The sequence below is a fragment of the Leucoraja erinacea genome, chromosome 28 (genome assembly GCF_028641065.1).
Source record: "Leucoraja erinacea ecotype New England chromosome 28, Leri_hhj_1, whole genome shotgun sequence".
Classification (NCBI taxonomy): Eukaryota; Metazoa; Chordata; class Chondrichthyes; order Rajiformes; family Rajidae; genus Leucoraja; species Leucoraja erinaceus.
Genome location: NC_073404.1, coordinates 10,633,329 through 10,647,449, shown reverse-complemented (window position 1 = coordinate 10,647,449; position 14,121 = coordinate 10,633,329). Strand labels below are relative to the sequence as shown.

The 14,121-nt window shown below is 44.8% G+C and overlaps 1 protein-coding gene across 7 annotated transcripts in view; it reads right to left on the bottom strand.

Moving 5' to 3' along the window:
- The window catches only part of brip1 (BRCA1 interacting helicase 1), a 197,235-nt gene that overhangs the window by 153,308 nt on the left and 29,806 nt on the right, over nucleotides 1–14,121 (bottom strand). The window lies entirely within an intron of this gene.

Below are 14,121 nucleotides of genomic sequence, written 5' to 3'. Positions count from 1 at the left end.
CAAATGGGACCCAGCCCAGAATGCCAACTGTGTCGGCATGGACTAGGTGGGCTGAGCAATATCGCTATAAGAGCATGACTTCAATGTCTAGCAAACAGTTACTCCACCAAATCCAAACTGAAGTTTGTTACATCATTGTTATTAAGAAAGTCTACACAAACAACTTAACAAAGCACCAGCGGGATTACCAAAACAAACAAATTGTGAGTAATAAAAACAGGAAATGCAATAATTACTCAGCAGTCAGCCAGCATATGTAGAAGAAGAAAAATAGTTAACATTTGAAGGTCAAGGACGGTTCACAAGAAGCTTAAAAACACATTTTTGTTCCAAATGAAAGTGAAGATTCGTGATAAGGCAAAAACCAGGAGGTTGTGTGACACAAACTCTGATGTTACTGACTGTAAGAGTAAAAAAGGTTAGTGGATAATAAAAGGTGTGTCTGGAGGAAATGAAAAACATAAATTAAATATGAAATAATTTCTCATCTCCCCTTCCCCTACTGGCTTCAGTTTGTCCATAATCCCTGCCTTATATGTTTGCACATATCACCTACCAGCCTCTGCCTTAACAATCCACCACCCTCAAATGGCTCCATCTGCCCATCGCCTCCCTCTCATCACCCACCTCACCGCCCCCTCTCATTATTATATGCTGGCTATCTTCCCTCCAAATATTACTACTGAATAAGATGTTTATACTTGATCTTAAATTTTAACCAACTCTAATTCTCCATTCATTTGGCCTATTCATGTTAAGCATTGTATCCAGTTTCTTATCATTCAAAAATGTGGACACTTTTGGACAAAATTTTACTTTGAATTATTTATGATATATCAGCTGTGCAATTCCAACCCTGGTTTGACAACGGAATTCTCATCTGGCACCATCACACACGCAACAACCCTTTGCTGCCCATTTCTCAATCAATTTAGTTTAATGATTTAGTTCCAGTCTGAAGAAGGGTCTCTATCCGCAATGTCACCCATTCCTTCTCTCCCGAGAGGCTGCCTATCTCGCTGAGTTACTCCAGCTTTTTGTGTCTATCTTCAGTTTAAACCAGAATCTGCAGTTGCTTCTTACACATAGTTCAATGGTTTAATGCAATACCGCCTATGTCATTATGAAATTCATATCAATCAAATGCCTCAGATTTATCCAGCAGAACTCCATTATAGATTCCTACCAGGGACAGGATATTCCCTAGGACATTGAGTGAAGTTAGTGTAGAAATAGCTGGGGCTATGACAGAAATATTTCAAATGTCATTAGAAACGGGAATAGTCCCCGAGGATTGGCGTACTGCGCATGTTGTTCCATTGTTTAAAAAGGGTTCTAAGAGTAAACCTAGCAATTATAGACCTGTTAGTTTGACTTCAGTGGTGGGCTAATTAATGGAAAAGATACTTAGAGATAATATATATAAGCATCTGGATAAACAGGGTCTGATTAGGAACAATCAACATGGATTTGTGCCTGGAAGGTCATGTTTGACTAATCTTCTTGAATTTTTTGAAGAGGTTACTAGGGAAATTGACGAGGGTAAAGCAGTGGATGTTGTCTAAATGGGCTTTAGTAAGGCCTTTGACAAGGTTCCTCATGGAAGGTTGGTTAAGAAGGTTCAACTGTTGGGTATAAATGCAGGAGTAGCAAGATGGATTCAACAGTGGCTGAATGGGAGACACCAGAGGGTAATGGTGGATGGCTGTTTGTCGGGTTGGAGGCAGGTTACTAGTGGGGTGCCTCAGGGATCTGTGTTGGGTCCTTTGTTGTTTGTCATGTACATCAATGATCTGGATGAAGGTGTGGTAAATTGGATTAGTAAGTATGCAGATGATACCAAGATAGGGGGTGTTGTGGATAACGAAGAGGATTTCCAAAGTCTACAGAGTGATTTAGGCCATTTGGAAGAATGGGCCGAAAGATGGCAGATGGAGCTTAATGCTGATAAATGTGAGGTGCTACACCTTGGCAGGACAAATCAAAATAGGACGTACATGGTAAATGGTAGGGAATTGAAGAATGCAGTTGAACAGAGGGATCTGGGAATAACCGTGCATAGTTCCTTGAAGGTGGAATCTCATATAGATAGGGTGGTAAAGAAAGCTTTTGGTATGCTAGCCTTTATAAATCAGAGCATTGAGTATAGAAGCTGGGATGTAATGTTAAAATTGTACAAGGCATTGGTGAGACCAAATCTGGAGTATGGTGTACAATTTTGGTCGCCCAATTACAGGAAGGATGTCAACAAAATAAAGAGAGTACAGAGGAGATTTATTAGAATGTTGCCTGGGTTTCAACAACTAAGTTACAGAGAAAGGTTGCATAAGTTAGGTCTTTATTCTCTGGAGTGCAGAAGGTTAAGGGGGGACTTGATAGAGGTTTTTAAAATGATGAGAGGGATAGACAGAGTTGATGTGGACAAGCTTTTCCCTTTGAGAATAGGGAAGATTCAAACAAGAGGACATGACTTCAGAATTAAGGGACAGAAGTTTAGGGGTAACATGAGGGGGAACTTCTTTACTCAGAGAGTGGTAGCGGTGTGGAATGAGCTTCCAGTGGAAGTGGTGGAGGCAGGTTCGTTGGTATCATTTAAAAATAAATTGGATAGGCATATGGATGAGAAGGGAATGGAGGGTTATGGTATGAGTGCAGGCAGGTGGGACTAAGGGAAAATAATTGTTCGGCACGGACATGTAAGGCCGAGATGGCCTGTTTCCGTGCTGTAATTGTTATATGGTTATATGGACACTTTTGCTCCTCAGGCTTTTGGGCTGTACTCCAGCCAAATCCAAGATTCAGATTTCTCTATTGACAAAACAGGCTTTTCTTTTTAGTAAAGCATGGAAAGAAATACAAATATATTCCTGAGTGTGAGTAACCACATTTGTACAATGGATTTCGTGGAAGCTAACTTAGTTGAGATAACGAATTAAAACACAGAAAAGGGACAGAGAGAGGGAGAGAGAAATTAGAGGGACGGAAAATGAAAAGGGAACGAGAATGAAAGAGGGGAAAAAGAACCAGGAAAGATGGGAGGAAGAAATTAGGAGAGATGGGGAGGGAGGAGGAAAGAGGAGAAAGAGAGAGAGATAAGGAGTAATTCAAGAAAAGGGAAAGGAAGAAATGAGGAGAGAGAGGGAGAGAGAGAGAGGAGGCGGAAAGAGTAAATGTAGAGAGATCAGGAGCAGAACTCAGGCAAGAAAAGAGCGGGAAGGTTACTCAAAGAGAAACATAGAAAGTTAGAGGAGAGGAAAAGAGCAAATAAAAAGAACTCGCAACCATATGAGAAATGGGAAGTTATCATTTGTTTTAACATGCAAGTTGTAATTATCTTCAATGTTGAATTGTTATCGGCTGTAGTGTGATTCAGTCTAAAGATGGGTTATGAACTATAACATTGTTGATCCATTTCCCTCCATACATGTCGCCTGACCCAGAGTTCGCCCAGCACAATTTTGTTTAAACTCAAAGTGAAATTTTCATTTCAACCCATAAGTCTGCTTCAGAATCACCAAGATTTTGTTATCCTTAAATTGTTTTTAAAGTATTTGCACACTTTCAAAGCTGAAAATGGTCAACTATACTCAACAACTGTTTTAATTTAATTTGTCATTTCATCTCATTTCTCCAGCACAAAACCCCAAGAAGAGTTCATCCATAAAAGTAGGTTTATTTGAAAATGGCAAATAATATGAGAAATATCTTTTACAGATTTCTTATCCCTTCTTTTAAGATTGCAACTCATAACAGCAACTAACTAGGAAAGCCAACTGACATTTTCAGAATAGTTCATTGTGCTGGTAAAACCGAGCAGTCTAGCTAGAACCATAGAAATTTTACCATAATAATGTGGAACCTCATTTACCCTCTCAATTGCTCTTAATCAGCTGTATTTGACTGTATAAACAAGGCTTGTAAATTAAAATGAGGAGCTTATCCTTGCATTTGTCAAATTAAATGCTGAAACCAAACAATCCTACAATACCAATTTACAATAAAAAGGTGTTCTCTCCTAAATCTTGATATTGGATTGTGCTGGATGTAAAACAGCATTTCATCATTTCACAATCTGTATTAAACCCATCCATGAAAGAGCCAGGAAACTGTTTGTGCAACTAAATTCAGAGATTTATCATGTTGCTGATCTATGCTAGTCTCCTCCAATCACATCAATCAAATAGAAGAAATATTTTTCTCTTTCAACTTAGACCAGTAAGATCATTCTCCAGTAACAAATGCTAAGTCACTGTTTGGGTTATACCACAAAACGGAGGATCAACTTGTTTTCAGCCTCTGATCTATGAAAAAGTAAGTTCAAATTACCCACTATTCCACTCAACTTTGTCCGCTATTAAATATTACAACACATGAAAGAATGGGGGTGAATGTGACCCATCCTGTGTGTTAGGTTTTAGAATAAAAGGCTCAGTGATGTGCCAAATAAACAGCCGTTCAAAGCAGCTAAAGTTACATCACTGCAGGAACTCAAGCATTCTCCTCTCAGGTTGCCAATAACAGCAGATTTTGTTACACTACACTGCTGCACTAAATAGCCTGATCGAAATATCCTGCCTTATATTGAATAATTACCTATTCATTGAAAGGATAAAAAGAATTATGAATGGGGCTCTTGTCAGCAGCTAGGCAGAAAACAGCTGACACATGGGTGTAAGGTATATGTGCATTGATGTCTGACATAGTTCATGCCCACAGAGTAAGACTTGCAAGCTTGTAATGAAAACTGCAGCAATTCTTTAAGTTCTCATTTCTTGAAAGTCTATGATACAGGCATGACTCTGAACACAACACATAAAAACATTACAAGAAAACAATGTGATAAATCAAATCTATCTAGTTAAACAAAATTTCATTATGGAAATAATCTTTTGCGATTCAAGTGTTTTTGTAATAATCCTAATGATTTACGAACTATCTGCAAAGCATTTGCAATCAATCAGGTAAGATCAACAATGTACACTTCTCCTACCCACAATTCTCTCAATTTCTTGACATCACATAACCATTTTTTGTTGTGAAGGCCATGAAGCCAAAGCAGCTATTGAAAAATGCTTTGAAAAATATTTTGGTTTTCACCTCAAACATCTTGAATGACAATGATGTCAAAAGGTGTGAAAGCCCTTCAACACCCAAAAATTATTGCAAAATACATGGAGGGATTACTGTAGTACCTAATCAGCTTATTCATTATTAAATAGGCTGCAAACATTTCTTTGTTCTGCTACAGAACGGAGAATTAAAATGGAGTACACATCCTTATATTTATTTTTTACATTCCAACTTATAATCAAAGTTTTTAGACCCTGATGACTTAATAACAAAATAAGGAATAAAAGACAATTCTTCACCCACTCTAGCATACAAAATTGAAGTGGCAACTATGCAAGACAAGATAAGACACAAAGTGCAGCAGTAACTCAGTGGGTCAGGCAGCATCTCTGGAGAACATGGATAGGTAATGTTTCAGATCGGGACCCTTCTTCAAACTGATTGCGATGGCGGGGGAGAAAGCGAGAAGAGAGGAGAGGCAGGACAAAGCTTGACAAATGATAAGTGGAAACAGGTGAAAGCTTTTTTACAGGCAGATGGCTAGACAAAGGCCATAGATGAAAGACAAAAGATGTGAGATACGGTGCAGATTGTGAAGCTGGAGGATGGAATATAGGGGAAAGGGGTGAAGTTGGTGGGGTACGGGAAAGACGTGTGAGGGGGGGGAAGGGAAAGAAGTAGTTTGTTAGTTCGAATATTGGAAAATTCAATGCAAGACAAGATGTTACTTTCATCAGAAGATAGACACAAAAAGCTGGAGTAACTCAGCGGGACAGGCAGCATCTCTGGAGAGAAGGAATGGGTGACGTTTCTGGTTGAGACACTTCTTCAGACTGAACCAGCATCTGCAGTTCTGCCCTACATTACTTTAATCAGAGTTGCTTCTACTTTTGTTAACAGTGTCTAAACTAAATGCTACAAATTTGGCTGTCTGGATGACAAATTATCCTGCACATTCTTAAGAGAATAAATTATATCTAAATCATTGTCCGGTTAGTGACAATGGAGTAAATTAACTTATAGGAAGACATGTAAAAGGAATTTGTTTAGAAGTTGGAACACGTGGGGAAACATCTATTTCTCTCCACAGGTCAGGTCCACAGAATTTTTGTTCTCCCCCACAGACAAAAAATACATACTCATTGGCAGATGCACAAGAAGACCAGGATGATTCAGGAGCCTGTCACTAAATATAAATGGGATTCATCTTCTTGATTTTAGCTATTAATAACTAACTAAAAAGCACCTCCAAATGCTTACTAAGAAAATGCTTTTGAATTTGCCTTACACAGTAGATTAACAATATATTTTACGATGTCAACACTACATTCTACTGCCTCTACACAACTTGCAGATTATGGATATTGCACATAGACTACTGACCATGTTAATTTAAATAAAGCAAAATACCCACATTTGCAAAACGGTAATAACTGCACAAAAATGCAAAATTCTTGGAATTACCTACATACCTACCTACCTACCTACCTATCTATCTATCTATCTATAAGTCTGATCTTGTGCTCTTCCGGTTTGTGCAGTTTTTTTATTTGCGCAAAAACGGTACACGATAGCACTACGATTTTCCCCACCTTACTCACTGTTCTCCTGTGCTGTAAGTGCAACATGTTTTGTTCCTGTCGGTGGTATATTTTCAAAGTTATTAAGGTCAAAAATTTTAAAAACCATGTATACGAAGATTGGTCTCCTCTCCTGTTAGTCAGCGCCACGCAGGTTGGTCTCCTCTCCTGTCAGTCAACGCCAGGGCGACGCCTCTTCCGGCACCGCGGCTTCTCCCGCCTAACTCACAAACTCCTCTCTCCCCTCCTCACCGTAACTTGTCTACTGTATCTCCCACCACCGGAGGTGGCCACGGTGGGGGGGTTCAGTGGAGGCCCCGGTCCTGTCTCTCTCACTCACGCCTCTTCCCCGCCTGCCCTCTGCGACAATGGCGGTCCCATCTGCCCATCCCCCAGGGTGAGTGGCTGTGACCATCTGTCGCCTCCACCGCCGCCGCTGCGGGAACTCACCCTCACGGCCCTCTCGGAGATTTTCTCCACCAGCTTGTCGAAACTTGTGATGCCCATCGTGACGAACACCGACTCCATCCCACCTGCGCCCGGCGGCGGCAACGAGCAGGCAGGTGGGCAGGGTGGGGACGGGCCGAGCGGGCGGGCAGGGCAGGGACGGGCCGAGCGGCAGCAATGGGCAGTCGGGCAGGACGGGGAAGGGCCATGCAGCGGCTGAGCCGGAGCGTGCAGAGGGAGATCAAATCAAATCAAGAGTCGGGTTCCAGGTTGGCCGAGCAATTTGCGCAGAGTTTGAGTAACTCACACACACACAATGCAAATTGGTCCAATTGTCAAGTCAACGGGATCTAAACAGCTAACAATGAATGACCTGTGGAGAAAGGAACTGCAGATGCTGCTTTTTAGGGAGGGAGGGAGTGACTGAGGGTTGGGGAAAGAAGAGGGAGGGAGAGATGAAGGAGGGATTGGGGAGGGGAGGAGAGGGGAAAGATCCTGGGAAGAGGAGGAAGGAGAGTGGGGGGGATTGGGGGAAGAGGAGGAAGAGGAAAGTGGGGGAGGTGAGGAGGGAGAGTGAGGATGAGGGGGAATAGAGGGAGAGGAAGGCAGTGGGGGAGGTCAGGAGGGATAGTGGGGGGGGATAGGGGAGGTGAGGAATGGGTGGGGGGGGATAGAGGGATAGGAGGTGGATAGGGAGGGGAGAGGAGTTATGGAGAGAGGGAGTTACTGAAGGTAGGGGAAAGGAGAGGGAGAGGTGAGGGAAGGATTGGGGGAGGGGATGAGGAGAGGGCAAAGAAGAGAGAGGGTGAAGAGGAGGGGGAGGGATTGCTGATGGATGAGGGGAAATGAGCCGCGTCTATTGTGTTGGGGGTTGCATTGGGGAAACGGGCAAGTGGTGGAATATATGGGGGAGCAGACCCAACGGGTCTGCACTTAGTCTAGTCAAAAATAAAAACTGATAACTTCCCTATCAAACAGGTTTGCAATGCAATATGGTTTGAGAATTTTTTTTAAAAGAGCTACTGCATGGAATCGGGTCCTTCAGCCCACCGAATACATGGCGGCCATTGATCTCCCGTTCATATTAGTTCTATGTTATCCGACTTTCTCATCCACTTTCTACCAACTTGGGGCAATTTGGCACAGGCCAATTACTTTCCCACCCGCACATCTTTCGATTGTGGGAGAAAACCGGAACATTCGATGGAAACCACAGTCATAGGGAGAATAGGCAAACTCCACACAGACAGCATCCAAAGTCAGGATCAAACATAAGTCTCTGGTGCTGTGAGGCAGTAGCTCTACTAGCTGTGCCATTGCAGCATATATAGCCAAGGTCTTAAACAGGCCATTTGATCTTAAACAACAACTGCAGAACTACAGCATTAAATTAAAAAATAACTAACATCTATTAAGAGGTTTATTTTCATACAAAATATTAAGTGTGTGGAATTTACTTTTTTTCAAAAATTTTTAAACTCTTATCAAAATTGATTGGTGGGTGGGATACAATCCAATACAACTGAGATGTATCAGTTATGGAAAGGGAGAGGGAGGGACAGGATTAGCAGTTTAATATCCTAGGCTACATGTGCTACGAGGTGCGGGTAAAAGATTGCTTTATTGATTAAGGAGAATTAAGCACACCAACTCCTCTACTCCCTAGTAGGTGTAGGAAATTTGTCATGGCCCCAAGAACTCTCACCAACTTGCATAGAAATTGTAGAATGTTGTGGACATAGCCCAGACCATCACACAAATTGACCTCCATCTACCGCATGGGAGGTCTTCTGACTCCATCTACACCATAGTGCCTCAGCAAGGCCACCTGCATAACTGAAGATGAGTCTCGCCCCGGTCACTCCGTCTTCTCCATCAGTTAAGAGGTACAGAAGTTTGAAAAGCATACCTCCAGATTCAGGAACCGTCCTATCACCAACCAGAATGGTCCTGACCTACCATCTACCGCATGGGAGGTCTTCAATCTATCTTTAATCGGACTTTACTGGACTTTATCTTGCACAAACGTTATTCCCTTTATCCAGTATCTATACATTGTGGACGGCTTGACTGTAATCATGTATGGTCTTTTCCCTGACTGGTTAGCATGCAACAAAAAAAGCTTTTCACGTGACAATAATAAAAAGAAAGTCACAGCCATGGACAGAGATAACATTACTGATGGTTCATCAGCGAGACCATATGGGTAGAGCTGAGAAATAAAAAGGGAACGATCCCCTTTTTTGGTTGTGTACTATAGGCCCCTAAGTGGTCAACGGGAACCAGAAGAGCAAATATGCCATGGGACAGGAGATTTTAGGCAGCTGCAAGACTAATAAGGTTGTCACTGTAGGGTATTCCAACTTTCCCCAATATAGACTGGGACTGGTAATAGCACGGATATGGACTTAAACAGGGTGGAATTTGTAAAGGTTCCTCAGGCAACATGGAAAGGGCCCTACAAGAGAGAACAAAACTTTATCTATTCTTAGGAAATTGGGAAGAGCAAGTGATTGAAGTGTCCGTGGGTAAGCCTTTGGGGACCAACGACCACGGTTCTATTAGTTAAAAAATTGTTATGTATAAAGACACGGTAGCCTCACAAGCTAAAATTCTGAATTGGGGCAAGACCGACTTTGATGGTGTTAGACAGGAACTTTCTAAAAGCCTGATTAAAAACCTGAAGCCAAGAATTGAGGGCACGCATGTTTCTGTTGAGTAGGGACCCTCAGAAATCTAAGTTGTCATCTCTGTATGGAGTCGCACGACATGGGCTAAGTCCTCAATGAGTTTTCTCCCCCGTTTTCACAGTGGAGAAAGACACGGAGACTGCAGAACTTGGGACAGTTAATGGAGATGGTCTGAAGATAGTCCATATTTCAGTCGAGGAGGTGCTGAACAGCCTAAGACACAAGGTAGATAAATCTCCCGAGAAATCTCTCACAGATATCTGAGGACACTTTGGGAAGTTAGAGAGGAAATGGCAGGTAGATTGGCAGAGACATATAAATCATCATTAGACGGGTAACATGCCAGAAAACTGGAGGGTGGCTAAGGTTGTGCATCTATTTAAGATTGGCTGCAAGGAAAAACCTGGAAACAATAGAACCAGTGAGTCTAACATCTGTGGTTGGCAAGTTGCTTGAGAGAAGGTTAGATTGCATGGGATCCAGGGAAAGCTAGCCGACTGGATAGAGTTGGCTTCATGGAAGGAAGCAGACAGTGGTGATGCAAGATTGTTATTCAGATTGGAGGCGTGACTAGCGGTGTGCTTTGGGGATTGGCACTGGGCCTATTGCCGTTTGTGGTTTTTATCAACGTTTTGGATGAGAATGTGGAAGGCATGATTGTTAAGTTTGTGGAAGACACTAAAGTGCAAAGGAGCAAATAATGGGCAGGTCGACAACCCCAGCACAGTGTCCCATCACTACAAGTTCCATCGCGTCGCTAGTGCTGAACAACGGCTGCTTCCCTGACGCAGACAAGGAGTTCACCAGAACAACATTGGCGAGAGTCCACTAGCTGCACAGGACCCCGAGCTGTGACTCCAACCTATCACACGATTTCACAACACAAAAAAATCGAGCTGACCATCCGACGGCTGAAAACCGGTAAGGCACCAGGCACGTGTTTCCGCTGCCTGAAGCAGCCAAAGATCTGGCGCCATGCCAAGGTGATCGCTCTGCCGAAGTCAAACAAGCCTAGCGGTGATCCCAAGGGATACCGACCCATCTCACTGCTGTGTGTTCCATACAAGCTTCTAGAACGTCTCCTCCTCACACGTCTCAATCTAGTGATCGACCCCCAGCTGCCTAAAGAACAGGCTCGCTTCTGAAGCGGTAGGTCAACGGCGGACCAGGTGACCCTCCTGTGCCAAGACATAGAGGAGGACAGCTTCCAGGCAGGGAGAAGGCTGGCGCTGTCTTCTTGGACCTCACAGCTGCATATGATACTGTCTGGCTGCGTGGACTACACATGCAGCTTCTGGAAACCATCCCAAACACGCACATAATGAGCTTCATCATGGAGATGCTGAGCAACCGCAGCTTCAGGCTACACACCAACAGCGGGCAATGCAGCAGGGTGAGGAAATTTAAGAACAGCGTCACACAGGGCTCAGTGCTGGCACCAATGCTGTTCAACATCTACATCCATGACCAGCCTGCAACCCAGTCAAAGTATGGCTATGCTGATGACCTGGCAATCCTCCTCAATAAGCCATCCTGGGAAGCAGCAGAAGAGGGCCTCTCTGAAGACATGAACATCCTGTCTTCATACCCGAGGAACTGGCGCCTTAAGCTCATCATGGGTAAGACAACATCTTCAATGTTCCACCTCAACAACAGTGAAGCGACCCGCGAGATGAACGTCATGGTGGATAATGCCCAGTTACGGTCCCAGTCCGTCCTCACGTACCACGGTGTGAAGCTCGACAGAACGTTGTCATTCAAACAACACCTGGAAGGTGCCAAGGCAAAGACAAGCGCCCGTGCCGCACTGATATGCCGGCTAGCCGGCACCACATGGGGAGCCACGACGAAGACACTGCGCATGTCCACAGTGACCCTGGTGTTCTCAGCCACTGAGTACTGCGCCCCGGTCTGGTGCCGTAGCCCTCACGCCAAGAAGCTGGATGCTGCCCTCAACAGCGCCCTGCGGACTGTCTCCGGATGCCTACGAGCCACCCCAGTAAACCGACTGCCCGTCCTCGCTGGCATCGCACTGGCCAACATCAGATGAGAAGCAGCCATGCTGGCCCTCTCTCGAAAGGCACAGACCAGTGAATCCCACCTCCTCCATCAGATCATCAGAGACACCACGAACGTGTGCTCTTCAAGTCACGGCGCCCCTTTGCCACGCAAGCCCAAGAGCTGCTCTGCACAACACCGGCTGATGTTTCTAACGCCGCCTGGGTCAAGACAAGATGGAGAGACCAGTGGAAATCAGCGGAACCATCTAGGCTACACCATTGCATCAATGACCCCATGGACGTCCCTGGCCAGGACCTGCCCCGAAAGCAGTGGACAATCCTCAACCGTTTGAGGACAGGCGTCAGACGCTATGGAGTAGCGATGAAGAGGTGGGGCCTTGTGGACAGCGCCTCTGGCGAGTGTGGGGACCCAACAAGGCCTGATTTACCTATAAGCTAGACAAGAAGCTTAGGGCCTCGAGGTCTAGGAGGGCCTCGCAGAGCCGGATTTACCACTAGGCTTCATAGGCTGAAGCCTAGGGCCTCGAGATCTAGGGGGCCTCCGGCCAAGGTAGGACACCTACCGTTCATCTCTGGGCGGGCCCCCCCTCTCTATCTCTATCTCTCTCCATCTCCCCCCGCTATCTGTGTCCGGGCCGCCGGACTCCGCTCGCTCCTCATCCACCGGCACGGCAGGCCGCCTTGCAATGCGCTTTGCTGCAGCCTGCACATCATCGGCCGCCCTGCGCATGCGCACTGCAACGGCAACTGGTCGGCGCTGGGCACTTTCTCCCTCGCTTTGAATTGTGGGAGATTTGGCCGCCATGGCTGTCCGGTCGCTGCCTCGCCGCCAGCGCTGAAAACCAACGCGGAGGGGGCCTCACAAGTGGAACAGCTTAGGGCCTCTCTTCATCTAAATCCGGCCCTGGGACCCAACATAGACAGTGGAGCACATAGTCACCAGTTGCCCCAAACACCGGTCAGGAAAGGTGAACGAGGTCTGATTGACCTGGACGATGACACGTTGGCCTGGCGCGGCTCAACGGAGCTGCAGTTATAAAAGGCTTACGACAGAAAAAGAAGAGCAAATATTATAGCAGGATCTTGATCATTTGGGCAAGTGGGCTGAGGAATGGTTAATGAAGTTTAATGCAGATAAGTGCAAGGTGTTGCATTTTAGGAAGTCTAACCAGGGCAGGACCTTCATAGCGAATGGCAGGGCCCTGGGGAGTGTTGCAGAGCAGGTACATAGTTCCTCGAAAGTAGCGTAACAGGTTACAGTGATACAAGACATTGATGAAATTGCATTTGGAGGATTGTGTTTAGTTTTAGTTATCCTGTTATAGAAAGCACACTGTCAAGTAAGAAAGAGTGCAGACAAGATGTACGAAGATGTTGCCAAAACTTGAAGGCTTGAGATATAGGCGGGCAGGTGGGATTAGTGGAGACGGGCCATCTTGGTCGGCATGGGCAAGTTAAGCCAAAGGGCCCGTTTCCATGCTGTATGACTTTCCGTCTAAAATTGAAAGATAAGAAATATAGTGCAAATGCTGCAAATCTTAAATATAGTTGACCCAACTTTACGGAGGGGCTGTGTACTGAGAAAACTGTTTGTATCGCTATTTTCTGTAAAACAAACAATCTTTCCCCATTGAGAGTTAGATAGAGCTCTTAGGGCTAGTGGAATCAAGGGATATGGGGAGAAGGCAGGAACGGGGTACTGATTATGGATGATCGGCCATGATCACATTGAATGGCGGTGCTGGCTCGAAGGGTCAAATGGTCTACTCCTGCACCTATTTTCTATGCGTCTATGAATCCCAGGTTATAAGTGGAGATGTATTCTTACAGGATGTTTTTCTATGATGTTAAGCAATTTTATAGGCAATGGCAAAGTGACCCACGACCGTTATTTAACATTGGACTTGGGATGTGGACCAGGTGTGCAAGAACTCTGTCATCTTATTTGCAGGACCAATAAGATCTGGATATGATGTCACCATGTCCATTGGTTAGCAGTCACGATCGGATCCGTCCTTTGCCGAGGACATGTGAACAGACATTTCAGCATGCAGCGCTGCCATGCTCTTCATTCTGCAGCATTTTCTCAACACACAGGGCTTGTGAATTGGGAAAGGGTTGAGGAAGTGCCGATATCCAGGAAAAGGATGTGATTCAAGGTTCATGGTTCACGGCAGAAAGGTGTTGTAGGAGGAGTTCAGAGCGTTAAACTACTACATGGAAGTGGAGTGAAGGTCGCAGAATTACTTCAAGGAGCTGGCCATGATTACTGCAGCATGTCAGAGAAAATGCCTTGCAGATGAAGAATGCGGC